Consider the following 27,974-nt stretch of genomic DNA (forward strand, 5'->3'; position numbering starts at 1 on the left):
CTGGTATCACTGACAGAGACTCAACATAGGGCTACATAAGAATCCAGGATAGCAAACTTTCCAGTTCTGAAAGGCCAAAGGCCTTAAGACAGATATTCTATCTCCATAGTTTCCCACAACTAACTCTGAACAGGGTTCATCATGAAGTTTTAGAAATTATTTTAAAAGATTTAACTTACTGGGTACTAGATTAGAGAGTAAAGTTTTATTGATAACATTTTCTAATCATGAAAAGAAATATTGCTTTAGAAGGACATATAGAATAAGCTAGTGATGTCTAAGCTAGTGATGTCTATAATCATGTAACCAAAATTATTAAAAGTACAAGTTTTTTTTTTTTTTGGCTTGCCCTTTATATCAGGTATTCCTTTAGACAATTCAAAAAATGTATCTTTTGATGAGAATCGAGTAGTTATCCATCATTCCACAATTCTAGAAATCCCTCTGTTTCTCCAATCCTTCTGTTACAATTTGATCCATAGATCAACATTTTCTAAAGAAACCTATAATGCATAATAAAACAGAATTAAGATGAAAAATAAAAAACTGCATATATTAAAACTTATAAAAATGAAAATATTTGCACGTATTAAAAAAACGGGATATGGCACTAAGTAGAGTGTATAGTTGAAACCAAAAGCAAGAAGCTGATGTCTGCAAGAAAATAAGAGATGATGGAAAAGGAACCAAAAGGAGAAGGTGAAGAGGAAGTGAAGGTGAAGGTGAAGATAATCTGCCTGTTTTTATCTTATGGACTTTGTGTATGATTTTCATTCTGTTTGCCCTCAGGTTTGGTGTTCTTACAGTAAGTCAGAGTCTATAGGAAACAGGAATTAAACAAAATAATTGCAACAATTTTAAACTGGATACACAGAAAATTAAGCCCCTCTCATCACTGTGACTTGCCTATTTAGCAGCTGTTCTGGGGGGTAAAAGAGGAGACACAGCAAGGCAGACTGGGTTTATGTGCTTTTTGAATTCCAAGGGTTCCCCAAATAGTCAGGTTGGATTTATGTACTTCAACATTTTCTCTGACCAAGACTTGAACTCCACTAGTCTGGGTGGACTAGTGGATCTAGTCTGAATAGACTAGTGGCTCAGGGTGTGATCTTTGACTCAGAATTCAATTCAGTTCCCAGTTTTGCCACTTTCCAGTTTGACTCCCCAAACTTCTGCTACTCTGTCTTCAACAGGAAAAAATAATAGTACCTACCTCCAGGATGTTTAGGAAGATTAAATGAGATCACTCATTAACTTAGCATTGTGCCTGGAATTACACTTTGAAAACTCAAGTAGGAGCCGTAATAATCATTATTATTATTATGGAGAGCAGCATCAAATTAGGCCTAAAGACTTTTTGTGTGCATTTATACTCTCTATGCTCCTCAGAGGTCCAAAGTAGATAATCACATTTCTTGGGAACTAAGCAGAGCTCAAAGGCCTAGTTTGTGAAGCCAGTGATGTTTCCAGTCATAAGGTACCCCACTGCAATATATTCAGATATTTGGGACTATTAGCAAAAGGGTATTGGAATGTACAGCCACCCATATTTCTCCCCATGATTAAACTTAAATTCATTCTGCTGTATTCTATACTATATGGTCTATATTACAAGGCAAATGATATAAAACTGTACCATTTATAACTGATTAAAGTCCCAGAGTCCATGGTTAATAATCACCAGGCTAAGCTAGTATTTCTCATAAGTCATTGTTTATCTCCCGATAAAATCATATGGGCCCAAACTGACTAAAGAACCAAAAGCATTTTTTTAATTAAACATTTTTTAATTAATTTTTTTTAATTAAAAATTTAAAAATTATCAGTATACTGATACACTTGGTCTACCGAAATAATGAGGGAATTTTAATATCACATTTCACATTGGCTAGGAACTTCCTTACTACAGATATGCTGTTCAATTCAACATTCTATAAACTAAAGCTGATAGGCAGAATTTTGTGTGAATCTGGATGGGAGCTTGGAAGATGGATTAAATATGAAAAATACACACTCTACCTTCAAGAGAAGGAGCAAATGCTTTCATTATTTACTTTATCCAGCCATTCAGTCAATAATATGAAGTGCTAAGTGCTGGTAGACTTTTTAAAAAAGAGAGAGACACTCACCAATTTTCTTTATACTTTCAAGCTCCCAAAATGCAATTCAACTATTTATACAATGACTGACTTAACTTGTTTTAAATTATGGGGTGTCCTTTGTGTGCAGAGCTGTGAGAAATTCGATAATCATTATATAAAGAAAGTGGGAGGCAACAGAGAAACCAAAGAAACAACAGACATGGACATATCCACACATAATAGAGCAATGCATTTTCTTCCCAAAAGTCTGCCAAAATCTTATATAATGGTCAGTTTACATGACTTTATAAGCAAAGAAATGTGACACAGATTTAAAAAAATTTTTTCACAGAATAAAATTTAACGTTTTCACTTAATTTCTAGTAATCTTTTTGGACCATGAATTTACAAATGCATTATGCAACAAACAGCTTGCAATTGCTTGAACAAGTGCTTGAAGCTTGACACTTGAGAGAACAGAGCTTTCAAAGTAAATGCTTAAATTCTCTTATGTCAGATTGTTACCTATGTTCACATTTTAGGTCTTTCTAATGAAATTAAAAATAGAGGACAGTAATCTCCTTGGATTAGGTACAAAGGCTGAAAAAATATCCCGTGCTTTTCACAATATTTCAAATTTCTGATCTGCAAAGAAAGTAAGCACATTCTTTTCTGAAATCCACATCTGGAAGTCTATCGGTGAACATTCTTTAGTATATGGACTTCGGACCCAGCACTTATTAAACACAGAGTCATAAGTAAAATGAGAATAACAGTGTATGTTAGATTTTTCCCCCATTTAACATTAAGCAATACTATACACAATAAAACATAATTTCCGTTTCCTTTTCTAAGAGTACAAAGTCCCAATCTACTTTTGAAATTCGGTTTGGAGCAAGAAAAGGATGGCCTGACGGCATTTTTCCCAATTCCAGTGATTAAACGTATAACGTTCACGTGCAGTGGCAGCATCTTAGCTTCTGGAGCTTACACCCGACATGATTTTTGCTTTTCTGAAAGTTATGTCGTATATATATTTATCGAATACATTACCAATCATGCTCAAAGGAAAAGCCAACAACACTATTCGATTTTCCTGGTTTCCAGGAAGCTCGCACCCTAGGGTCGGACTCTTCAAGGCGCTTGGGCTCTCGGGTCCGAGGCGCCACGGGAAGGGCCGCTCCAGCAGGCCTGGGTACGCAAAGGTGCTTCCTGGCTGGGACGCCAACTTGGCGAGGATCTGCTGTTGGCAAACACAGATTAGTCAGGATAAAGTCGCCACAGACTCAACCAAGCAAAGCATAAATGGCCCTTTCAGCACAAGCCTGCGAGGAGGGATGTTACCGAGCGCAGCAACCCAATTTCTTTTCTCCGGGATCCCCAAACTCGTGTTTTCGAACGCTTTCCGATTCACGAGGCAGGTGGCTTGATCACCTAAGTGCCCCTCACTCCCTTTCCTTCGCGTATTTCCTCCACCTCCTAGCCCAAGTTTGACTTTTTAATGGATTCGGGAGGACTGAGGCAGACTAGGAGGCTGGGAAGGGAGAGAAAGCGCACTACCACCACACCACGCGGATTCGCGCGGTGCTGGTGCGATGAAAAAAGGCGGGCACGGGGACCAGACGGGAGGTTTAAGAGAGGGCACAGGGCACGCCTCGCTGGGGGAACAGGGGGCGGGGCCACGTGCCAGTTCCAGGGTTCCGAGCTCGAGCACCGGAGGGCTCGCGAGCGTCCCAGCCTGTCCGCCGACCGCCGCTCCGCCCGCGAGCATCACAGTCCCAGGACTCTTAAGCCCTCGCTCAGCCCGCGAGCGCGTGGCACGAAGGCGCGTCCGCATCCATGCCCCAGCCGAAGGAGCAGGAGGTGCTCGCAGCCCCAGGCGTCTGATGCGAGGCTGAGCACGTGGCTGCCCGCGTCGTGCCCCGCTGAGCCAGGCGCGACAGGAGAGGGGCGCGCTCCAGCTCTGCTAGCCGCGCGCGAGGCGGGGCGGGGCGGGGCGGGGCGTGGCCGCGGGGGCGCGGCCGCCCGCGGAGAGCCGCGGAAGAGCAGGCGCGCCGCGGCCGTGAGGGAGGACACGGTTCAAGCTTTGCAGTCAACTGTGAGTCCCGAGAGCCAGTCCTAAGCTAACACACTAACTCTGCAGCCTTCCTCACGACCCCAAGCCACCGCAGGCGGCGACACCTGATCCAGCACACAAACGGGTCCCTTCTGTCCCCGGATACAATTTCGCGGCGGAGACGCACTCAAACTCACGCGCAGCAGCCAAGAGCGGAGGTAAGCGGACGGACCACGCCGCTCCAGCGGGCGGAAGGGGGGCGGGGCGGCAAGAGGAGAGGGGCGTTGTTTGCTCCCTGAGGTGAGTGCCGGGCGGATGGCTGCGACCCAGGGGTGGGGGGTAGGGATCCGAAAGTGCAGATGGGGTTGGACTGAGGGGGTAAGGGGTTGGGGGTGGGTAGGGTGTGGGGCGGAGGTGTGTAAAGGAGATCTTTCCTTGCTGCCTCGCTCGCGCCCGTGCTCCTTTCCCGGCCGTATGGCGCCCGTTTGAGGGTCCTCTCGCGTTTCGTGCGTGCAGGCTGAGAGAGGGGATCACCCGGCGTGGATCTGGCCAAGGACCTTGCACTTGACCCCGGAGCTATGGGCACCGCGGAGCCCCCGCCGCCAGCCAGGGATGGGGGCCCGGGAGGTGCTTGGGAAACTCTGCAACTCTCCTCTACTTCGTTCTCTCCCTGAGGGGGAACTAGACCTGGGTGCATTGGGGGTAGCGCGTGTCTTGGGGCTACACACACAGACGCACAGATACAGGGACCTTTCAGTGCCCGCAAGCCTGTGCGACCCCCGGAAATGGACAGTGGTCGCAGGGTCTCCGCGCGGATGCGGGAGCCATATGGCGTGCCCTTGCTTTAGAGAAGCGTGTGCGGGTTAGGAGGCGAGAGAAGGACGCGCTGCAGGAAGTAGGGCGCCTTCCACGGGCTAGAGGAGCGGCGAGGGGGCCTGGGATGCGTGGTTTGGAGTTGTACGAGGCAAACCGCATCGGAGTGCGACAGGGCAAAAGGACAGTCACGCGTGGCGAGGGGGTTACTCAATCGGTATGTGTAAATTCGCTGGTTTAATGGAGGGTTTATGAAGTTGAGTACGGGGAACGTGCCGCTCTGCAGCACTTCCGTAGGGAAAGTACCACCTCTGTACCTGTACCTCTGGTTCCCATCGCCGAAAAGCAACCCCAAGGGGGTGGGGTGGGGGGTGGTGAGGAGGGGAGAAAGTGAAAGAACTTCTGAAAGTACTGGAACTCGGAATACTAGATTGTGTTAACTAGTCATTATCACGGGGGAGAGGGCGTATCGCAAGGGGGAGGAGTGGGTAGCGTTCGAGTCACCTGCATTATGAACCAGTGTTAGCAATAGAGGCAGCCTTTTATTTCAAGTGGGTTCCACCCATAAACGATAGGAAAAACACTACTCTAAAAACCTTCGATTTCCCTTGGGCTGTCATCTCGTACAATGAGTTTTTTAAGATTAATGACATGAAGGTGTGGTTGTTTGGCTAGATGCCAAGTGTGCTGTTGTTTCTATTTATGATAATTTCATGTTCAAAGAAAAAATAAGTCTGCACTCAGAATTGGTGTAATTGGTGTGCTTTATTTCCACTTACTCCCAGAAAAAAATGCCACTTGAAGGAAGGCTAGGAAGTGCTTTTTAATTGGTATGTTAATAGTGTTAGGAGTAATCACATTTTATTCCCTGGAGAGTTTTAAATTAATGGAAGAGTCATGCACATCAATATTGTATAGTGAGGGAATCCGAACTTCGCATTAATTGAATTAGATCATAAACCAGACTATTTTTTCTGTCTCAGAGAGAAACAGTGGACTAGCTTTCTCTTATGGAAACTATCTCCAGGCAGTTTGAGATAATTGCTTTTGGACTGTTTCTGTTCGGCAACTATTCTAGATAATTCTAGAGGGAAACACTCAAGTGCTATTTGATTTGCCTGTCACCCACAAGGTAAGGTTGACATCTTGTGTGATTTAGAGCTATAGCAGTGTTTAAAAACTACAATGAAGCATACTTCCGTGACATTTAGTAATAGCTTGAGAGTATATTAGTAGCTCGGGCATAACTGAGTAAAAACTGTACTTGTGACTTTCTCGTGATAATACTACTGTAGAGATTCAAACTCTTTTTAAGTCTAAAAGTTCCAGAGCTTTATGCTTGTTGTACTAATGCCTGGTGTGCATATTAGAATAAGTAAACCAATGGAGTAAAAAATATTTGTAAAAAAATTTATTTTTTGTAAAATCTTTTTGTGTGTAAAGAGTTTGAAAGTTCACATTTGATTTGAATTACTTAAAACATTTCATGGTACCTTATGAATAACTATCAGCTTAATTACCATGTAAATAGTGATGGCAAAGGAAGAAAATAACCACACTCTCAATTGTCAGACTCCTTTTCGAAGTTATTTATGTGCTTGTTTATAAGATAATATTGACTTGATGCTGTTTAATTCACATTAGATTTCCAAAGTACACCAGGAGAGTAAGAACTTTTGATTGTTTTTGCAATATGTCATAATATCTCATTTATTTGACATTATCTGGGTTATTACTTATTTACATAAGCACATTTTCAAAATAGCTGACCCCTCACACCGTTAATTACTGACACTTTAAAAAGTTAGCTATTAAAACAAGTAATTTCTAAATATTACACTCTTACTTGCTCCCCAGGATGTAAGTTATTTTTTTATTGGTGGACTGTCTTTATGAACATGAATTCATAAAGAATTGAATAGTGCTATTCCTTGAGGTATATAGAGCTGTTTTTGTTTATAGTAAATGGCCTCAGCCTGCCTGGTTGAAATACTAGATTGGGGACAGAAGTACTATTCTTTTTTTTTTATGGTTTTTCTGGGTCCTCTTTCTGTTATCAGCTATCACTTTCTGCTGCTGTCAGGCTGTGAGCGGGCCCTGCTGCTCTATTATCTGTTGTCTTTTTTTTTTTTCTTTTTTTTTCCTGAAATGATGTGGGCTATTGCTCGAGTATAAAGCCTGCGTAATTTGTGACAGGTACTTGCTGTTCTCATCCTTTGTTTCTGGGCTAGATAGTGAGCTCAATGGCTGAGGTTCCTAGAAGGGTAACTTCTATATAAATGGTTTTAACGTGTTTTTTTAATAGAAAATTTTGTATATGAGATCTTTAGAAGGGTGTCTTGATTTCAGACATTCAGTCTTCTGGAAGATCTTTGCTTTTCCAAGAAATTGAAGCAGGCTTTAAAAAAAGTTTCCTTTTCTTATGGTAGGCCCAGATTGTCTTTGTTTAGGAATACGTGTCCGATGATACTTTACATCCTGCTTTCGGCCATTGAAATTGACTAGCTGTATGTAATGTTGGCACTATTTCTCTACTCTGGAAGCTAGGAATAAGAAGTGTGATTTGATAAGCCTGGTGCCCATACTTGAAGCTAGGTGAATCATTTCAGTATTACTTTGCATACCCACACATGGGGTTACATAATCAGATGAGTTTGAATAAAGTTGTTTAATTTAGTGTTGAAAGCGGTGATAATTATATCTTCCTAATCTAAAGCATTTCACAAACATCCTTCTTTTTTTCAACACATACTTATGAAAAGCATACTATGCATTGGGCACTATGGTCCTGTACACTGGGGATATGCAGACACATAAGACCATGGGAGGACTCTGGGTTTAAGAGGATTAGATAGATAGAAAACAAGTTGGCTTCAATAAGTACAAAATAATGTTATATGTTCTTGAGTGCTTTGATAGAGAAATGCAGAGTGCCCTGAACAGGCATTTGGAAGTGGCCAGTTCTACATGGGAACAGAGACTAAAGAGGCTTCATAGAGAAGGTGACAACAGAGGAGTCAGTGTAGACAAGGGCAAGATCATGGAGGACTGTTTGCCATCCTACGGTGTGTGGACCATTTTCTCTTCAAGGTTGTTTTAAACAAAGGAGTGGTGAAAACACAGCTCTCACAGCAGTCTAGAAGGATGGATCTGAGGTGTGAGACAGGAATAACAGGTTAGAAGGTATTGGGGTGATCTTGCTAAGAGAAGTTGAGGAACTTACATCAAAGTTGTGGCAGTGAGATGAAGAAGAGACTTTGGTCACGCAGATGTTAAGGTGGTAGAAGCTCTCAGATTAGGTGACTGGTTAGATGGTGGGTGGTATGGGAGGATGGGATAGGGACTTTAAAGGAGAAGCCGATCTGAGGACCAAGGATGATAGAGTTCAGCTTTGGACATGTAGAATATGAAGTGCTTATAGAAAATCCAGCTGGAGATGAGTGTCTGATGGATCATTGCACAGAACTTCTGAGCAGAGAGGTCTGGGCTAGATAGGTAGGTAGATAAGTGGATAGATTGACGGATGGGTGGATAGACTGACTGCTTTAACCATTTTCAACATATAGGTGGTTGCAAAAAAAAAAAAAAACGGAAGTCAGTAGATCTTCTAGGGCAGGTTCAGAGAGTAAGATGAAAAAAGAGGCCTGGGGAGATTCTAAAATCAAATTGTTGGCTATAGATATAGGGAGCAGTAAAGAAGAAAAAGGTACAGAGTGAAAGTCGGGAGGAAAATTAGGGGAGAGTAACTTTTAGTAGCTGAAGGAGGAAAGAATTTCAAGAAATGAGGGTCTAAGTACTAAAATGAGGGGTATCAGACAGTCCTGGTTCTGCCCCTGACTAGCTATGTGACCTTAAACTCAGAATTTAGTTCCCTTTCCTCATTTACATAATGAAGATCAAAGTGTGACCTCCCAGGGCCACTGTGAGGATCAAATGAGATAACGTCTATCAAGCTCAGTGACTGGAAGTTATCTGGTTTGTGTTCAGTAAGTGCTAGCTGTTTTTATGGAAAACAGGACTTGGATTTGGTGATAGGGAGGTCTGTAGAGACTGCTGCTTTCAGCAGTACTGGCTTTCAGGGTTTAGGGAGGGTGATTAAAAGGTATGTTTCAGATGGAAACTTGATCATATTTATAGCCTTTGAGGAGGAAGCCAGTACAATAGGGGCACTTGAAAATTTTGAAGGGAAAAGAGAGCCATTGGAACATGTTCCTTGACTGGGGGGCAGGGTTGGCTCAAGAGCTCTGGGAGATGTTAGCTTCCTCAGGACAAGCCATGCTTCCACCAGCCTGGAGGGTCCACAGCATCTTTGTTGCTTTTTAAAAGCATCTGGTAATCAAATCATAGACATTTTTAACGTCTTCTTTAAGGTTTCTTGGTATTTAAGTGAGTTTAAGTGAGTTCTAGTTTCTCAGATAATATAATAAGGACAAAGATTATTCATTTTAAAAGACTCTGAAAACAAAAACAAGATAGGTGATATTAAAACTGAACACAGTGTAATTTAATGTTTAATTCAGAAGGCATTTCCATGTCTAAGGCATGGAAGGCATTTCCATAGGGTCTTAAAAATCAACACCATGGAAATCAGGTATTAACCTGTGTAATAGGGGAAGGACTGATTTGTAGATTTCTTAAAAAATTGAGCTGACCATAGTAATATTTAAAAATATCTACTTTTGGGGCTTCCCTGGTGGTGCAGTGATTAAGAATCCGCCTGCCAATGCAGGGGACATGGGTTTGAGCCCTGGTCCAGGAAGATCCCACATGCCACGGAGCAACTAAGCCCGTGCACCACAACTACTGAGCCTGCGCTCTAGAGCCCGCGAGCCACAACTACTGAGCCCATGTGCTGCAACTACTGAAGCCCGTGCACCTAGGGCCTGTGCTCCGCAACAAGAGAAGCCACCGCAATGAGAAGCCTGCGCACCACAATGAAGAGTAGCCCCCCGCAACTAGAGAAAAGCCCATGCGCAGCAATGAAGACCCAACGCACACAAAAATAAAAATAAAGTAAAATAAAATAAAATCTACTTTTTTCCTTAGGATTTTCTCTAGTTGGATGAAGTGATGCTTTATATTAGAGATAAACATCTAAAATTAGATTTCTATTTTAATATGTATATATTTTTTACCCTGTAATTAATGGGTATTTTGAAAAAAATTTACATATGTGAATTGGCTTGGGAACCACTCAACAACTGAACATGGTGCATGATGTTTACTAGTTGGTTTTTCGTGATTAACTGGTTATAAATATTCCATTTTAGTTCAAATTAGTAAGTTTGTTTCAATACATGCTTATTAATATTCACTACTTATCATTTGTTTTTATATATATGTATATATATGTATGTGTGTATATATATATATATATATATATATATACACACACATACATACATATATATATATAATTTTTTTTTTTTTTGGCTGTGCAGTGTGGCATGCGGGATCTTAGTTCCCTGACCAGGGATCAAACCCATGCCCCCTGCAGTGGAAGTGTGGAGTCTTAACCACTGGACCGCCAGGGAAGTCCCTCATTTGTTTATATAACGTGTAGCATAGTACATAGTTTTTAGGACACCCAATAAATGTTTTCTGAGTAAAATGAAATTAGATGTTCAGTATTTTTAAGGTGAACTGAAGTCCATTATGTATGTGGTTTTTAACCTTTGATGACATTCTTTCCCTGAAATTCTCTAGCTACATTTTTTGTTATCAGGACCTCTCTGTTTTGGAGTTGAGTTTCCGTCTGTTGTGCTAACTCCCTCACAGTGTATGGTCCCACTCTTGCAAAACGTAGTGGGCTGTGCCGGTGATTTTCAATTTAGGACTTCTGACAGTTCCATGTTACATATTCACCAACTCAGTTTTGGACTCTATACTGTCCTGCTCAGGACTCCCTTACAGAGATGACAAGTGCCACATTGAAATTAACTTAGACGTGAGGTCAGCATTTAGGAGTGCAGAGCCCCAACAAAGACGGAACCTTTGGGTTTGTGAATGGCATGGTATGTAGGACAGCCTAGGTCAGTTCCTACTCTGGTTGGAAATTTATGTAAGTATTAAAACATTTGGATTAGATAGAAAGAATGTGTAGTTAGGAACATTTCAGAGATACTGTGTATTTTGCTAATAGCTTTGTGCTATTTGTCTGAATTATTAATAATGGAAACAGTCACTATATTGGAGGTGTAATTTCCCTTGACTTGATTTAGAGAACAGAAATGAACCTTTTGGGATTCTAGTCCACTAAATAAATTTACATTGTAACTGATTTGGTAAATATTTGCTTGATTTGGGAATATTATGAATACAAACATGTGTACAATTATTTTGCACTTTTCAATTCTATTTCGAAGAAATTTGATACTTGACACATTTTCAAGAGTTATACTATTTTAGCTATTACATTGGCTATAACTTGCTTTAATAATAACCATGGGGCTGATTTTCCTTCAAGTGGGATGTTTTAGTGTAAACAAAATGTTCCCATGGATTTAAAAACTTTTTAAAAAGTAGAATCAAGTGTACGAATATGCTGTATATTTTTATAATATGTTCCTGAAAAGTAGTATAAAATTTGGTTTTTATAAATTGAATATTTATAGAATTTAAAATTTTCAAAACACTTGAAAGTAAGGCAAAATTTTAACTCTTAAAATATAGGTGACGGGTATACAGATGTTTTCTATATTAATCTTTATACTTTTCCATAGGTTTGAAATAGTCGACAGTCCAAAATATATGAACAGTGATTTTAAAGCATATCCTATTTTAAAGGTACCCAGAGACTTTGCTTATTTAAAGCAATCTCAAAGTACACCTCTCTATAAAAGGAATCCCATTTTGGTTAATCTGTTTTGCAAATTCAAACTTTCCTAATGGACTTACACAACAACAACAACAAAACTTAGGGACACCTCTGTACCACATTGTAAATATACTCACATACACCATCTTAAGCTTGTAACATACAGGCTTAATCTGATTCTAGACCTCATCCTCACCTTAATATCCCTTATTCAGAAGAGAAGGCATTGACAGGAAGAATTTTTTTTTATTTTTTAACTAGCAATGGAATAAGCCATCCACTGGTGTTGCCTTCCTGCTTTGAGAGAGCTGCCCTGAGACTGGGCGGATGACACAGGCCCTGCAGTCCCTTGGCTGTGGCTTCTCCTTCTGAGGAAGGCCATGTGCTTTACATAGACTTTGCATGTGTGCTGCTGTACCTGTGGTTCATCTGTACTCGTCAGCCAATCAGGAGAGTGGGGCTTAGAGGAAAACTAGTCAAACAGGTTTGCCTGTCTACTTAGCAGGGGGGGGAGGGAGCAGTGAAATTTGTGGATAAGGTCAAGGGTGAAACTATTTTAAGGAATATTAATGCTAATCACTGACTCTGTTTTTTCCTGGTTTAGAAAATACTTCAGGGGCATTTGTGAGAATATATCTTAATGGAGCTAAAGCGAGAGTAAGGAAAACTGGAAGGAGAAATAAATAAGAAACAGGGAATTAGAGCAAGATGGACAGTGGACAAGGAAAGACAGTAGTGGAGGGGAAGGAAAAAAAAAAGAGGAAAAGGACAAGTGTCTCGGTGGCATATGTGGGCTTTGTGTGAACCTGGAGCAACATAGCAGGAAACCATAGTATTGATCTGAGCATGAGTTTAATTAAAACCAATAGGTGTGATCCTCAATATCCCAAAGAAGGAACAGCCTACTGGCTTAGGGCTGAAGTTTACTAGGAACGTTGGTGGGAAAATGTAGTTACCATCTCAGACACTACCTTTATGTGGGAAATTCTCAGTTCCTTTGAACAACAGTCAGATGTTACATTCATACAGCTTTTTTGCACTTTGCAAATTGCTGACTCATACATTCTGTCATTTTATCCTCATTCTGCCCCTGAGCGTTGTCCGGTAGGTAGTCACATCTTACAAACCATGACCTGGGGGTGCAGAGCTCTGAAATCACCAGGACAGTCTGCAGGGGATTTGATGTTGGAACCCAGGCTCCTGGCTACTCATTTTCCCATGGGAATCCTGGCTTTCAGGGCTCTCTCTCGTCCGGCTGCCTTCTGATCACCCTTGTTTACTTCCTCCTGTGCCCAGCACGTTCCATTTATTGGGTTCATTTCTCTCTTTAAGCATTTGCTTTAGGATACCCCACACCTGAACTGTTCTTTTTTTTCGTCTGTGCTTTCAAATTCTCATCCTTCGTGGTTTCTACACTCAGTCCCACCTCAGACTGTTGCTTCCCAGTTTCTTTTGCTTTTGACTTTCCTGTCTACATTTGTCCATGATATTTGAACACTTAGTTACATTCATTCTCCCTCTAAGAAGAGTATGCGCAGTTAGAGTGTGGACTTTCACTCTTAGTTTCCCCATAAGACCTTGGACAAACATACTAATCAGAGGTAACATATTTAAACGTAATTGAATGATACCTTCAGTGACTCATAAAGCAGGCAAGGAGGTAAATTCTCTAAAATGCTGTATGTATATTGATGCTTTTTTCCTTTTGTTTATTTTCAAAACCACATATTCAAACTTGAAATGTTCCCTTCCTTTTTTTTTTCAAGTATGGAGTATTAACTCTTTTTTGAAAATTACTTTTATTTTGCATCTTTATTGGAGTATAATTGGTTTACAATGGTGTGTTAGTTTCTGCTTTATAACAAAGTAAATCAGTTATACATATACACATGTTCCCATATCTCTTCCCTCTTGCGTCTTCCTCCCTTCCACCCTCCCTATCCCACCCCTCTAGGTGGTCACAAAGCACCAAGCTGATCTCGCTGTGCTATGCAGCTGCTTCCCTCTAGCTATCTATTTTACGTTTGGTAGCGTATATATGTCCATGCCACTCTCTCACTTTGTCACAGCTTATACCCTTCCCCCTCCCCATATCCTCAAGTCCATTCTCTAGTAGGTCTGTGTCTTTATTCCTGTCTTACCCCTAGGTTCTTCATGATATTTTTTTTTTCTTAAATTCTATATATATGTGTTAGCATACGGTATTGTCTTTCTCTTTCTGACTTACTTCACTCTGTATGACAGACTCTAGGTCCATCCACCTCATTACAAATGGCTCAATTTTGTTTCGTTTTATGGCTGAGTAATATTCCATTGTATATATGTGCCACATCTTCTTTATCCATTCATCGGATGATGGACACTTAGGTTTGTTTCCATCTCCTGGCTATTGTAAATAGAGCTGCGATGAACATTTTGGTACATGACTCTTTTTGAATTATGGTTTTCTCAGGGTATATGCCCAGGAGTGGGATTGCTGGGTCATATGGTAGTTCTATTTTTAGATTTTTAAGGGACCTCCATACTGTTCTCCATAGTGGCTGTACCAATTCACATTCCCACGACCAGTGCAAGAGTGTTCCATTTTCTCCACACCCTCTCCAGCATTTATTATTTCTAGATTTTTTGATGATGGCCATTCTGACTGGTGTGAGATGATATCTCATTGTAGTTTTGATTTGCATTTCGCTAATGATTAATGATATTGAGCATTCTTTCATGTGTTTGTTGGCAATCTGTATATCTTCTTTGGAGAAATGTCTATTTATGTCTTCTGCCCATTTTTGGATTGGGTTGTTTATTTTTTTGTTATTGAGCTGCTTGTAAATTTTGGAGATTAATCCTTTGTCAGTTGCTTCACTTGCAAATATTTTCTCCCATTCTGAGGGTTGTCTTTTGGTCTTGATTATGGTTTCCTTTGCTGTGCAAAAGGTTTGAAGTTTCATTAGGTCCCATTTGTTTATTTTTGTTTTTATTTCCATTTCTCTAGGAGGTGGGTCAAAAAGAATCTTGCTGTGATTTGTGTCATAGAGTGTTCTGCCTATGTTTTCCTCTAAGAGTTTGATAGTTTCTGGCCTTACATTTAGGTCTTTGATCCATTTTGAGCTTATTTTTGTGTATGGTGTTAGGGAGTGATCTAATCTCATACTTTTACATGTACCTGTCCAGTTTTCCCAGCACCACTTATTTAAGAGGCTCTCCTTTCTTCACTGCATATTCCTGCCTCCTTTATCAAAGATAAAGTGATCATATATGCGTGGGTTTATCTCTGGAATTTCTGTCCTGTTCCATTGATCTATTTTTCTGTTTTTGTGCCAGTACCATAATGTCTTGATTACTGTAACCTTGTAGTATAGTCTGAAGTCAGGGAGCCTGATTCCTCCAGCTCCATTTTTCGTTCTCAAGATTGCTTTGGCTATTCAGGGTCTTTTGTGTTTCCATACAAATTGTGAAATTTTTTGTGCTAGTTCTGTGAAAAATGCCAGTGGTAGTTTGACAAGGATTGCATTGAATCTGTAGATTGCTTTGGGTAGTAGAGTCATTTTCACAATGTTGATTCTTCCAATCCAAGAACATGGTATATCTCTCCATCTATTTGTATCATCTTAATTTCTTTCATCAGTGTCTTATAATTTTCTGCACACAGGTCTTTTGTCTCCTTAGGTAGGTTTATTCCTAGATATTTTATTCTTTTTGTTGCAGTGGTAAATGGGAGAGTTTTCTTGATTTCACTTTCAGATTTTTCATCCTTAGTGTATAGGAATGCCAGAGATTTCTGTGCATTAATTTTCTATCCTGCTACTTTACCAAATTCATTGATTAGCTCTAGTAGTTTTCTGGTAGCATCTTTAGGACTCTCTATGTATAGTATCCTGTCATCTGCAAACAGTGACAGCTTTACTTCTTCTTTTCCGATTTGGATTCCTTTTATTTCTTTTTCTTCTCTGATTGCTGTGGCTAAAACTTCCAAAACTATGTTGAATAAGAGTGGTGAGAGTGGGCAACCTTGTCTTGTTCCTGATCTTAGTGGAAATGCTTTCAGTTTTTCACCATTGAGGACGATGTTGGCTGTGGGTTTGTCATATATGGCCTTTATTATGTTGAGGAAAGTTCCCTCTATGCCTACGTTCTGCAGGGTTTTTACCATAAATGGGTGTTGAATTTTGTCGAAAGCTTTCTCTGCATCTATTGAGATGACCATATGGTTTTTCTCCTTCAATTTGTTAATATGGTGTATCTCATTGATTGATTTGTTTATATTGAAGAATCCTTGCATTCCTGGAATAAACCCCACTTGATCATGGTGTATGATCCTTTTAATGTGCTGTTGGATTCTGTTTGCTAGTATTTTGTTGAGGATTTTTGCATCTATTTTCATCAGTGATGTTGGCCTCTATTTTTCTTTCTTTGTGACATCCTTGTCTGGTTTTGGTATCAGGGTGATGGTGGCCTCGTAGAAGGAATTCGGGAGTGTTCCTCCCTCTGCTATATTTTGGAAGAGTTTGAGAAGGATAGGTGTTAGCTCTTCTCTAAATGTTTGATAGAATTTGCCTGTGAAGCCATCTGGTCCTGGCCTTTTGTTTGTTGGAAGATTTTTAATCACAGTTTCAATTTCAGTGCTTGTGACTGGTCTGTTCATATTTTCTATTTCTTCCTGATTCAGTCTTAGCAGGTTGTGCATTTCTAAGAATTTGTCCATTTCTTCCAGGTTGTCCATTCTATTGGCATAGACTTGCTTGTAGTAATCTCTCATGATCTTTTTTATTTCTGCAGTGTCAGTTGTTACTTCTCCTTTTTCATTTCTAATTCTATTGATTTGAGTCTTCTCCCTTTTTTTCTTGATGAGTCTGGCTAATGGTTTATCAATTTTGTTTATCTTCTCAAAGAACCAACTTTTAGTTTTATTGATCTTTGCTATCGTTTCCTTCATTTCTTTTTCATTTATTTCTGATCTGATCTTTATGATTTCTTTCCTTCTGCTAACTTTAGGGTTTTTTTGTTCTTCTTTCTCTAATTGCTTTAGGTGCAAGGTTAGGTTGTTTATTCGAGATGTTTCCTGTTTCTTAAGGTAGGATTGTATTGCTATAAACTTCGCTCTTAGAAGTGCTTTTGCTGCATCCCATAGGTTTTGGGTCGTCATGTCTCCATTGTCATTTGTTTCTAGGTATTTTTTGATTTCCTCTTTGATTTCTTCAGTGATCACTTCATTATTAAGCAGTGTATTGTTTCACCTCCATGTGTTTGTATTTTTTACAGATCTTTTCCTGTAATTGATATCTAGTCTCATAACGTTGTGGTCAGAAAAGATACTTGATACAATTTCAGTTTTCTTAAATTTACCAGGGCTTGATTTGTGACCCAAGATATGATCTATCCTGGAGAATGTTCCATGAGCACTTGAGAAAAATTCATATTCTGTTGTTTTTGGATGGAATGTTCTATGAATATCAATTAAGTCCATCTTGTTTAATGTATAATGTAAAGCTTGTATTTTCTTATTTATTTTCATTTTGGATGATCTGTCCATTGGTGAAAGTGGGGTGTTAAAGTCCCCTACTATGAATGTGTTACTGTCGATTTCCCCTTTTATGGCTGTTAGTATTTGCCTTATGTATTGAGGTGCTCCTATGTTGGATGCATAAATATTTACAATTGTTATATCTTTTTCTTGGATCGATCCCTTCATCATTATGTAGTGTCCTTCTTTGTCTCTTGTAATAGTCTTTATTTGAAAGTCTATTTTGTCTGATATGAGAATTGCTACTCCAGCTTTCTTTTGATTTCATTTGCATGGAATATCTTTTTCCATCCCCTCACTTTCAGTCTGTATGTGTCTCTAGGTCTGAAGTGGGTCTCTTGTAGACAGCATATATATGGGTCTTGTGTTTGTATCCATTCAGCCAGTCTGTGTCTTTTGGTGGGAGCATTTAGTCCATTTACATTTAAGGTAATTATCGATATGTATGTTCCTAATCCCATTTTCTTAATTGTTTTGGGTTTGTTGTTATAGGTCTTTTCCTTCTCTTGTGTTTCTTGCCTCGAGAAGATCCTCAAGCATTTGTTGTAAAGCTGGTTTGGTGGTGCTGAACTCTCTCAGCTTTTGCTTGTCTGTAAAGGTTTTAATTTCTCCATCAAATCTGAATGAGATCCTTGCTGGGTAGAGTAATCTTGGTTGTAGATTTTTCTCCTTCATCACTTTAAATATGTCCTGCCAGTCCCTTCTGGCTTGCAGACTTTCTGCTGAAAGATCAGCTGTTAACCTTATGAGGATTTCCTTGTGTGTTATTTGTTGTTTTTTCCCTTGCTGCTTTAAATATGTTTTCTTTGTATTTAATTTTTGACAGTTTGATTAATATTTGTCTTGGCATGTTTTTCCTTGGATATATCCTGTATGGGACTCTCTGTGCTTCCTGGACTTGGTTAACTATTTCCTTTCCCATATTAGGGAAGTTTTCAACTATAATCTCTTCAAATATTTTCTCAGTCCCTTTCTTTTTCTCTTCTTCTTCTGGAACCCCTATAATTTAAATGTTGGTGCGTTTAATGTTGTCCTAGAGGTCTCTGAGACTGTCCTCAGTTTTTTTTCATTCTTTTTTCTTTAGAAAAAGAATGCAGTTGTTATTTCCACTATTTTATCTCCCAGGTCACTTATCCATTCCTTTGCCTCAGTTATTCTGCTATTGATCCCTTTTAGAGTATTTTGAATTTCATTTATTGTGTTGTTCGTCATTGCTTGTTTCATCTTTAGTTCTTCTAGGTCCTTGCTAAATGTTTCCTGCATTTCCTCTATTCTATTTCCAAGATTTTGGATCATCTTTACTATCATTATTCTGAATTCTTTTTCAGGTAGACTGCCTGTTTCCTCTTCATTTGTTAGGTCTGGTGGGTTTTTATCTTGCTCCTGCATCTGCTGTGTGTTTTTCTGTCTTCTCATTGTGCTTATCTTTCTGTGTTTGGGGTCTCCTTTTTGCAGGCTGCATGTTCGTAGTTCCCATTGTTTTTGGTGTCTGTCCCCAGTGGCTAAGGTTGGTTCAGTGGGTTGTGTATGCTTCCTGGTGGAGGGGACTGGTGCCTGTGTTCTTGTGGATGAGGCTGGATCTTGTCTTTCTGGTGGGCAGGTCCACGTCTGGTGGTGTGTTTTGGGGTGTCTGTGGACTTATTATGATTTTCAGGAGCCTCTCTTTTAATCGGTGGGGTTGTGTTCCTGTCTTGCTAGTTGTTTGGCATAGGGTGTCCAGCACTGTAGCTTGCTGGTCGTTGAGTGACGCTGGGTGTTGGTGTTGAGATGGAGATCTCTGCAAGATTTTCACCGTTTGATACTATGTGGAGCTGGGAGGTCTCTTGTGGACCAGTGTCCTGAAGTTGTGTCTCCCACCTCAGAGGCAGAGCAGTGAGTCCTGGCTGCAGCAACAAGAGCCTTTCATCCACACGGCTCAGAATAAAAGGGAGGAAGAAGTAGAAAGAAAGAGAGAGAGAGGGAGGGAGGAAAGAATGAGGAAGGAAGGAAAAGAAAGAAAGGAAGAAAGAGGATGAAATAAAATAAAGTATGGTAAAATAAAATAAAGTTATTAAAATAAAAAAAATTTATTAAGAAAAAAAATTTTTTTAAGTTAAAAAAAAAAACATCAGACGGATAGAACCCTAGTATAAATGGTGAAAGCAAAGCTATACAGACAAAATTTCACACAGAAGCATACACATACATACTCACAAAAAGAGGAAAAGGAAAAAATAATAAATCTTGCTTTGAACCTCCTCAATTTGGGATGATTCGTTGTCTTTTCAGGTATACCACAGATGCAGGGTACATCAAGTTGATTGTGGATATTTAATCTGCTGCTCCTGAGGCTGCTGGGAGAGATTTCCTTTTCTCTTCTTTGTTCGCCCAGCTCCCGGGTTTCGGCTTTGGATTTGGCCCCGCCTCTGCGTGTAGGCCGCTGGGGGGCGTCTGTTCTTTGCTCGGACAGGACAGGGTTAAAGGAGCCGCTGATTCAGGGACTCTGGCTCACTCAGGCCAGGGGGAGGGAGGAGCACGGATGCGGGGTGAGACTTCGGCAGAGGCCGGCGTGACGTTGCACCAGCCTGAGGCACACCGTGCATTCTCCCGGGGAAGTTGTCCCTGGATCCCGGAACCCTGGCAGTGGCGGGCTGCACAGGCTCCCCGGAAGGGAGGTGTGGATAGTGACCTGTGCTCGCACACAGGCTTCCTGGTGGTGGCAGCAGCAGCCTTAGCGTCTCATTCCCGTCGCTGCGGTCCGCGCTGTTAGCCGCGGCTCGCGCCTGTCTGTGGAGCTCCTTTAAGCAGCGCTCTGAATCCCCTCTCCTCGCGCACCTGGAAACAAAGAGGGAAGAAAAAGTCTCTTGTCTCTTCGGCAGGTCCAGACTTTTTCCCGGACTCCCTCCTGGCCAGCCGTGGCGCACTAAGCCCTGCAGGCTGTGTTCACGCCGCCAGTCCTCTCCCTGCACTCCACTGGAAGCCCGAGCCTCAGCTCCCAGCCCCGCCCGCCCTGGCGGGTGAGCAGACAAGCCTCTCGGACTGGTGAGTGCTGGTCGGCCCTGATCCTCTGTGCGGGAATCTTTCCACTTTGCCCTCCGCACCCCTGTTGCTGCGCTCTCCTCCGTGGCTCCGAAGCTTCCGCCCTCCGCCACCCGCAGTCTCCGCCCGCGAAGGGGCTCCTAGTGTGTGGAAACTTTTCCTCCTTCACGGCTCCCTCCCACTGGTGCAGGTCCCGTCCCTATTCTTTTGTCTCTGTTTATTCTTTTTTCTTTTGCCCTACCCAGGTACGTGGGGAGTTTCTTGCCTTTTGGGAGGTCTGAGGTCTTCTGCCAGCGTTCAGTAGGTGTTCTGTAGGAGTGGTTCCACGTGTAGATGTATTTCTGGTGTATCTGTGGGGAGGAAGGTGATCTGCGCGTCTGACTCTTCCGCCATCTTACCCCTCTCACCCTTCTTTTGTTTTTAAATGAAATGTTCTGTATAAACTGCTGTATCATTTAGTTAAAACAGAAGAAAAAAGTTGGTCTGTAGAAAGGTTATATATAGTTCTTTGAACTCATCATTATAAAATTAATAATTGTTTAGTAGATTTTTCTTTTAAAATTTACCTGGGGCTTCTAATGGATGGAAGTGTATTCACAGCTAATTCTAAGAAAGGCTAATAAGAGGAAATAATGACAGAGATAATTGTTATTTAGTTTCGGGTTTTTTTTTTTTTTTTTTTTTTTGCGGTACGTGGGCCTCTCACTGTTGTGGCCTTTCCTGTTGCGGAGCACAGGCTCCGGACGCACAGGCTCAGCGGCCATGGCTTACGGGCCTAGACGCTCCACGGCATGTGGGATCCTCCCGGACCGGGGCACGAACCCATGTCCTCTGCATCGGCAGGCGGACTCTCAACCACTGCGCCACCAGGGAAGCCCTATTTAGTTTTTAATTTGGATTTATATTTGAATATAAATATGGCTGATGTCAAGGAATAGTAGTTGGAAAAGAGAATGATTACACATATTAGGAAGCTGTGACTTCAGAAGCATTTAAATGCTCCCTTCTCCCCCCACCCCCCAGTTAAGACGTTTTATAGCGATTAGCCAGAAGCACAGGCTGAGTTCTTTTCCCTCTTACCAAAGTTCTCTGGTTCAGAATGTCTCCTCTTCCATCTCTTCTGGGCAGGGCAGTAGGAGTAGGAATAGGAATAAGAATAGATTTCAAGAAATCTCTTCAAAGAAAGGAAATCAATGGGTTAGGAAAGAATATTATTAATAAGAAGTGATGCCTGACTCTTATTTGCCAGTTTTAAATAATTCTTGAGAGCATTGAGAGGTGATTGTTATTTTGACTAGCATATGCTTTAGAGTATACTTTTTGTTCACATTTCTAAACAATGCTAAATATGCAGAAACAAGGGCCTCTGGCTGTCCTGCTCCCTCTTTTTGCTCTCTCACTGTTTCATTTGTCTGCCTTTCTGGAGATAATGTCCTTGCCTTTGGTGGGGAGTTCAGAAGAGAAATCCCAGTGAATGGCTTGCAAATTGTCAGTAGGAATGTGGGTAGAGGTGTGTTTGGGGGGCTGGGGGAGGGTGGTAGAGTCTGCCCATCAGTAGAGTAGGATCTAGTCATTTTATTCAGATCGTCCTGTATAGTAGTTGTCCAGCCTCTATACGAGCCCAACTGCTTTATGCTTTCGCATCATTATTTTTACCAGTAAAAGTAATTTAGCTTATCATTTTGATACTACATAAATGCAGTACTACTCTTATTCCTACTCTGCTCACAAGGCATGGAAGGGGAGACACTTTGAACCAGACATGTTGAATTCCTGGAGGTTTGTCTAGTGAGCATCTGTAACATGTAAGGATTAATCCAGGGACTTCCCTGGTGGCACAGCGGTTAAGAATCCGCCTGCCAATGCAGGGGACGTGGGTTGGATCCCTGATCCGGGAAGATCCCACATGCCACAGAGTATCTAAGCCCGTGCACTATAACTACTGAGCCTGCTCTCTAGAGCCCGTGAGCCACAACTACTGAGACTGTGCTCTAGAGCCCGCAGGCCACAACTACTGAGCCCATGTGCCACAACTACTGAAGCCCGCGAGCCTAGAGCACATGCTCCGCAACGAGAGAAGCCACTGCAATGAGAAGCCCGCACACCGCAACAAAGAGTAGCCCCCACTCGCCACAACTAGAGAAAGCCTGTGTGCAGCAACAAAGACCCAACACAGCCAAAAAAAAAAAAATGAAAGAATTAATCCAACCATTCGTTCACAGGCAGCCTATTATATGATAGAAGTCTTCTGCCATAGAGCCAAAATACACGGTGACTTTTCAAATTTAGTATAAAATTGAAAGGTTTTTATGTATAAAAGTGTAAGAAGGTCATTAGTAAGGCTTTTCAAAGACTGCTGATTTGCTTTGTGGATCCCAGAATTCAAGAAAAAGCCTGTTATCTGGCATGTGGCAGTGGCAACTTTGGAGAGTCTTTATGTGGTATAGATAAGAGATACTGGATTAGGACCCAGGAAACCTGAGTGCTAGTTCCGACTCTGCCAATGAGTAACTATGAACTAGCCAAATGATGCTTGGCAACCACCCGCTGGAGACCTTGTCCCTTTCTCTACAAATGAGAGGGCTTGGACTCAGTTATCTTTAGCTTTTAAATTGGGACTGATTTATTGCATAAAATATGAAAATACATATTTTAACATATAGTTGGCATCATTTCATAACAAGCATATTAATATTATGTTTGCAAGACTGTTAACAATGGCAGTGATATACAAAATACTTCCTTAGACTTGCCTCATTGTGTTGACTATCAAGTCTAATCCTAGATGCTTAGAAGCCACAAAACTACATTTTTACTTGTTTGTAAGGGAGTATCAGAGAAATGCATTCTCAGCCTACCAAAATCTTCCTCTTCTGGAGAACAATATAAGGTTGCTGTTTTATCTGATCCTCCATAACAACCTTCTCTTTGTGATTTGACTAGCGTTTTATGAGACAGCAGTGGGGAAGTTTGCTATTTGTTCACTCTACAGGACTTGCAAGGAACTGAATAGGGAAATATCCAGAATTATTTTAAGTTTGTTTTTTGGTTATATTTGGCCAGACATTTTGGGTCCCAAAACATGTTTAAGTTATCACATGGGGATTTATTTTGTGACTCTTATAATGTTAATGTAGATAATGTTAAAAATTCGCTTAAACTAGTGATATTAAACAAAGGATATTATTAATAATAAGAGAAACAATCCCATGATCTTTTGTGATCCTAGTACATTTTCGAAGCCTTAAGATTCTCTAAGAAATGGTGTATTGAAAAGCTGTTTCCCACACATGTGATTTTGTCCCATTGTGGGAGAAGATAATTTGATCTGCATTTCCTCCACATTCATTGTGGTATTCTGCTAATTAAATCCCAATGAAAGAGTTATAAAAAGTCCTAATGAAACATTTTAAAACATTAATCAAACATCAGGTTTTTTTAAGAAAGCATATACCTATGAGAACCTAAAGCCTCATACAAACTCAGTTGTACGATTTATGAAAATTTTCTCATTTGTTTAAGGATGAGATCAGAATCAAAACAAAGAATTTCCTTATTGTTTGCTGAATGTTGATCACATGATGCAGAAGCATGGAGATAACTGGTACCAAGCTGGTCTTAAGGAGGTGCAGAAAAAGAAATCCACACTGTATCTGTGGATATGGGTATCTATAAAATTGTGGTTTTTTAAATTGCAAACTTTTTTCTCTATCAGTGATTCTCAAAATGGTCCCTGGACCAGCAGCATCAACATCCCTTGGGAATTTGTTAGATATGCAGATTCTTGGACCCCTCCCAGATCTACAGAATCAGAAACTGAGGACAGGCCTAAAAGTCTGTTATAACAAACTCTTCAGGTGATTCTGATGCATACTAAAGTTTGAGAACCACTGATCTATGATACTAAATATAACGAGTTCCAGTTTTCTCATGTGATGAAAAAATTTCTAATCATTTTAGGGACAAAAGAAAAATCTAGTATAAATTTCAAAATGTTTTCCTGGTTAACACTTTTCCTGGTTAGTTTTTATAACCTAAATTCATGATACTGTATATTATTTACTAATTGGTTGTTTAGGGGTATTCAAGTATTCTTAGTTTTGCCAACACACACACACACACACACACAAGCTCCTCAATTTATTAAAAGACAACAAAGTGGGTTGGATTAGTTTACTTTTGTGTATTTTGCTATGACTTTGTGAAAGTGTAGCTCACTGGTTCTCAATATCATAATCCCTTGGGGAGCATCAAAAAGAAAACAAAAAACTCTGAGACCTAGGTAGGCCTCACCTCCAGAAATTCTGATTTTTAATTGATCTAGGTTGGGAGCGGCAGGTTTTCAGGCGTCTCTAGTTTTCACGGGCTCCCCAGATGATTATAATGAGCAGTCAGAGTTGAGAGCCACTGGAGTGGAGCTGTTTGTTGGAAGATTGGCTCACCTACCAGATATCAGTTCCTTAAAAAAATTGCATATTAAGTCCATTAAGTCCTTTCGTTATTTTAAGCAAATTGTCTTTTGTTTATGTGTGATTGAAAAACAATTTGTTTTCCAGTAGGTTATTGGTATTGTTGACTGGTTGACCTCATTATTGATCATGTTTTATTACTCTTCGTTCTACCTCTCGGCTTGACTCTAAATCTTTGCTTACTCACAGTGCGGTGTGCACACCTACAGCGTCTCGTGTCACCAGAGAGCTCGTCAGAAAGAAATCATTTGGGGCCCCATACCAGACATACTGAATCAGAATTGCATTTTAAAAGCATCCCTATGAAATGTGTCTTCACAGTAAAGATTCTCTAGAACATAAAGTTTAAAATCAGGGTGAATTTCATTTTTCTTCATTTTTTTTCCTCAGCATCCATTGATCTGGTCTTAACTACTTTTGTGAGCCAAATCATATCAGTCTCATTAAACTTATTCTTAATCCCATTTTTCAGTAAGCTTTAGAATTGTAAGCGATGTTCCAGACCATCTAATTTAATATCTTCACCTGGCAGGTGAAGCGAATTAGGTGCAGAGAAATTAAATAACTTGGCCTAAATTACAAAGGCTGTGGATTTGGGCGTCCATAGATGCATGCCATATATGTATTTATTTTTTTCCTTTAATTATAGGGACTTCATGATAGGGTCACTTAAAATGATTTTATTATCATAATATAAACAACTTGAGATGTGAGCTACCTGAAAAGACAGTCTTAGGTTACCTAAATATGACACAGATCCAAAACACCAAAATTTTAAATACACGTTGACATTGATTTAAATTATCCAAAGGGACATTGCTAATACTTTACTAATACACTAATATTTCAAATTCTCTTATAATTTGTATAATTTAGTGATAATGGTAAAGTAGAATATGTGATATTAAACTGAATGAAAATTGAAAGGTACCGCATGTCTTTATAAATTACTAAAACTGTATTCACACGCTCCTGAGAGATTGCAGGCACTTTGTCACAGGACATTTAAAAATACTTGGGGAGTGTTTATTTGTTTATTTTGGGTTCCTCGGGATCTGTGGTTGGGCATTGTCATTTTCTGAAGCCCCAGGACAGTTGAGCTTTATCAGGTCTTTAAATTTCAGATCCACACGCCCACTGCATCACTTGTATTTCTCTTATTGCACATACGGATTAAGTATGAGATCCCTGTCTCTCAGTCTGGTGGTTGAATTGCATCAAGATCTCCAGCTGCTTCTTACAATTGCAGGTTTGGGGATTTGTCCCCAGACTTCATAATAGCCTGTGTGTTGAAAAGACCCTGGAATCTGCATTTTTAGTTAGCACCGTGGGTGTTTCTTTTGGATGTGAACATTTCAGAATCGTTTCATTAGGCGATTAAATTTGTGTTTAATATAGTTAAATTTAATCGCCATCATTGAGCATTAATTGGATACATATAATTTACTGAGTACTGAGTGCAATGTCGGTTGGTATCCATATGATCCTATTTTTCTTTTCTCTCTTATTTTCTTGTTTTTTATCTTACCTTCCCACCTGATGATTTCAGAGAAGGATCCCAAGTGGGCCTGGGCCAGCTATCACTGTTAAGCGAATAGCATCGAGTTTCTCATTACAGCTTCACTGCCTGTACTATAGATGTCTGGGAAGAGGTAATTGCAGATACTGGCAGTGTAGACAAGTGGTAAGTACAGCTAACCTGGAGTGTTACAACAGCAACAGCAACAGTAAATGACAACAAAAACATTCCCTACAACTTCTCCTTCAAAAGGAGGCTTTTCCTGTACCCCTTGGCACTCATCAGAGGACCAAGTGCAGAAATGAATTTTTTGAACTTTATTGCTAATGGTTTATTTCCTTCAGTAGTTTGCATTTCTCTTAAGCTGTGCACTTCCAAACAAATAAACGTCTTGAATTTTTCTGAATGAATCAAAACCATTAATTTAATAAAGTGGCAAATTTTGAAAATCTGTTCTCTCTTTTTATTAACTGCCAATAGCCAACCGAATGTAGGGTTTTTACCCAGATTGCCCTCTTGATTAATTAAAGGTGCCAGACCACAGCTTTTTTTTTTGGTGGGAATCATTAGCCGACAGCAGGTGGCCTTAATTTCCTGAATTATCTCTCCCCATCACCCACCCCAAGTCAAGGTGTTCCCACTTCACAGTGTGATTTTAGGGGACTCCTTGCTTTCATAGTTTAATTGCAAATAGATGGTCATAATTAACTTCAGAACACAAGATATTGTTTACTTATGAAAGATGAATGTTTAAACCTGGGCCGTTTAACAACTCTGTAGCAATAAAGCTGAGTTTTTCCCCAGTTTGACCACAGTTACAATATGTTTTTTCAGCTTTGTTTTCTTCCTCTCTTTGCATGGTGGGATGAAAGTGGATTAAAAATGGATATGAAGCTCTGCAATATACTAGATAATTTCTTATCTCAGTCTTACTCTCAATCATATTCTCATCTATAAATGGGAACAACTATTTTTGTCTTTATCTCAGTATAAAATGAGATAATACTCATAAAGTCTGTGACGCAGGGAAGGTACATTGTACAGCTCTTTTTACAAGCTGCTGTTTATTGGTAGTTTTATGGTAGGATATAGATTTCAAGCTATGGGGTGACCAGCTCCTTCTGGTTTGCCCAAGACGTTCCCAGTTTTAGTGCTGAAACTCTGCATCCTGGAAATGCTGTCAGTTCTAGGATGGTTGATCACCCTAGTGCTGGAAACTGTCAAAATAACAATGACTCTAAGAAGGTAGTTGAGTTGTCTCGCAGATGATGGTTACAATGGGCAGAAGCAGGCAGAGCTGATACTCTGGTTCCACAGTGTCAGGTGTCTTTGTTGTTACACCTTTCCTGGTTTGTACTTCTGTCTCGTGGTCCAGGATGTTAATCATTATTACGTCCTCATTCCAGCCAGCAGGAAGGTGAAAAGGGAAATCTCTAGGTGTATAAATTAGAATTGCACATATCACTATGCTTCCATCCCATGCCCATTTACTAGAACTTACTCATTGTGGCTAAAACTAGCCCCTAGAGAGGTTGGGAAATGTCCTTAGTCTTTTTGGCTATGAGCCAAGCTAAAGTAGAGGATTCCATTACTAGAAAAGAGAAGGAAAATATATGCCACAGCTGTCTCTTACATGCCCATACATGGCATCCAACGAATTCCAGTTTCCTTTCATATTCTATT

At 40.4% G+C, this 27,974-nt stretch overlaps 1 protein-coding gene across 4 annotated transcripts in view; it reads left to right on the forward strand.

Moving 5' to 3' along the window:
* Positions 1–4,120: 4,120 nt before the first annotated feature.
* Positions 4,121–27,974, forward strand: part of UGT8 (UDP glycosyltransferase 8) — a 93,970-nt gene continuing 70,116 nt past the window's right edge. For 2 of the 4 annotated variants that reach the window (XM_033437714.2, XM_004263303.3), the window contains exon 1: positions 4,121–4,355. The gene's annotated coding sequence lies outside the window, so the exon portion shown is untranslated. Of the gene's footprint in view, positions 4,356–20,143; positions 20,307–26,321; positions 26,457–27,974 lie in introns of all 4 variants that reach the window. The other 2 variants (XM_049708890.1, XM_049708889.1) reach the window with 2 other exon arrangements.

This window comes from Orcinus orca, chromosome 4 (assembly GCF_937001465.1).
Source record: "Orcinus orca chromosome 4, mOrcOrc1.1, whole genome shotgun sequence".
NCBI lineage: Eukaryota > Metazoa > Chordata > Mammalia > Artiodactyla > Delphinidae > Orcinus > Orcinus orca.